General features: G+C 35.8%; 1 protein-coding gene across 1 annotated transcript in view; it reads left to right on the top strand.

The window, feature by feature from the left end:
- wnt4 (wingless-type MMTV integration site family, member 4) overlaps positions 1-2,417 on the top strand; it is a gene marked incomplete in the record, with an annotated part of 44,869 nt that overhangs the window by 28,901 nt on the left and 13,551 nt on the right.

Below are 2,417 nucleotides of genomic sequence, written 5' to 3'. Positions count from 1 at the left end.
CACACACACACACACACACACACACACACACACACACACACACACACACACACACAATAAGTCATTGATATTATTGATGATCTATTAAAGTTTGTGAGATACATTTGAGATCATTCTCAAGGTACTTTTTAAACCTTTTCCTACTGGTGAAGAGGATGACTATCAGATCTGGGTGGATGTTCAGTTGGAGCATAAAGAGGCAACCGAACAGTAAAACACGTTTGCAGCCATTTGAAATGTTTCRCACTGCTTGCATATTTGAGAGTACTCAGAACGATGATTTTATCAGAGATTTTAGGACCCTGTTTGTATAAAGTTCTAATGGTRTTATTGTTGATCAAGCAGCTTGTCTCAAACATGTAACACACAACATGTAATGTCTCATACTTTAACATRTAATGTCTCCTACTGTAACACTTTAAGTCTCATATTGTAACATGTCCTGATGCATCTCGGTAATCCAGGTAAGAAAATTAAACATAAAACAATTAAGTAGGTCCTCTGGACGGGTCCTTAAATGATACGTTTCGTCTCTCCTCCAAGAGACTTCTTCAGTCTGAGGAGTTTCAGGTGAACTCAGCCTTATGAGCACTGCCTCCATATGATGGACAAACAGGTTAGATATTAAACATTAAACATCTCAATATGTAAGTTGTAACGTCCCACATTGTAACATGTAACCTCTTGTACGTCTCCGACCTGTACCTACACCAACCGTTCCGACACTACACCATGGAAAAGGGGCTTAACACTATAACATGTAACATCACTTACTGAATCAAGTWATATCCTATGCTGTTGTCATGTAACATCTCGCACTGAACCATGTATTGTCTCACAATATAACATACTGTAACATGTTGTGTTTCACATTGTAACATGYACAATAGTAGGGTTAGGGTAACTCCATATTTTTTAATAAAAAACATAGGGTTAGAAAATATTTTTACATTTTATGTTCCTTCTTTTTCATTAACWTTATTAGGTTTGAAGTACTATTTTCAGTTTTCTGATTTTGCTTTTTTCAGTTTCTGCTTCCCTTTATTCCAGTTGTTTTAGAATTTGTTATGATTTTAAGTGTTGTTCTGTTTAACTGGACCACAGACCAACTGTCCTCTCATCTATCTACCCAGCGCTGTACAGTATGTTAACTTGTTTAGCTCATAGCACTGGTGCTACAAAAAAAAAGGTTCTGGCACCAGCATAAAATCTGTTACAATCTTATAGGACAKGGGTCACCAAACGTTTTGAGACAGAGAACTACTTCAGTGGTACAGAGTCACACAAAAAGCTATTTGTTTAATAAAAACGTACATCTGCATGACTCACCTTCAGTTATAATAGTAATAAATTTACATATACATGCATATTTGACTGCCTGATTACATCTTAAATTTAAAGATATCTCTTGATAACTGTCAATAATTTACTATGATAAACTTGTAAATAAATGATAGAACACTGTGCAGCAGATGGGTCTGAGTTCTCAGTTTAAATCTCTTTTGGAGCTCTTCTGTGTGACTCTATGTGTGACAGAGTGTGATAGTTGTTTGTCTCTGTTTGTGTCCCTGATGGACTGGAGACCTGTCCAGGAGCCTATTGCACAAATCTAGAATAAGGGATTAAGCTGGGATTTTGGTGTGAACCTGAATTAATTAAGCTTTATCAGGTGCATGGGAGGGGAAAGCACTTATGTGTTCATGGTAAGAAGTGCTCTGAAACTAAACTGGTCCTGACCAGGTTTAAAGTAAAGCTTATTTCATCTGTTAGTGTTTCTGAGCAGAGGAGTGACTTTACTGCAGAAAACTATTCATCTAACCAAGTCTTACAATCTTACAATTGTTGGCACAACAGCTCAGTGGTTAGCACCGACGCCTCACAGCAAGAAGGTCCTGGGATCGATCCCCAGTTCAGACCTGAGGTCTTTCTGTGTGAAGTTTGCATGTTGTCCTTGTGCTTGTGTGGATTTTCTCCAGGTACTCCAGTTTCCCCCACACCCCAAAAACATGCACAATAGGTTGCCTCCAGTCCACCCTTAAAAAAGAGATTTGAGATCTTGCCTGTTTAAATAACGGTTAATAATAAATAAAATATCAGCTAAAGTGTATTTTTGATCTTGTATTTAGACCGATATACTAAGCAAAATCAGAATATGGATTATTAATCTTGTTRACCTGAAAAGTTTTCTTTATTTCAAGAAGTCTTACCAAGTGCAACTGTCAAACTGCAGATTTAATTAATTATTATATTAGTTATTGTACATTTGACATGAATAAGGGTCTAATCTAGTATTTTTAACTTATTTTTTGATGACAATTTTTTGCAGTGTCTGATCAGAAATCAGTTCATACAATTATTAAATTTATTATTTTTTCCTTTGCATTAAAATATTAAAGAAAATATATTAACTTTTGTAT

The sequence above is a fragment of the Austrofundulus limnaeus genome, unplaced genomic scaffold (assembly GCF_001266775.1).
Source record: "Austrofundulus limnaeus strain Quisiro unplaced genomic scaffold, Austrofundulus_limnaeus-1.0 Scaffold387, whole genome shotgun sequence".
Classification (NCBI taxonomy): domain Eukaryota; kingdom Metazoa; phylum Chordata; class Actinopteri; order Cyprinodontiformes; family Rivulidae; genus Austrofundulus; species Austrofundulus limnaeus.
Note: the sequence above shows the minus strand (reverse complement) of the source record. Positions and strands in the feature narration are given on the sequence as shown.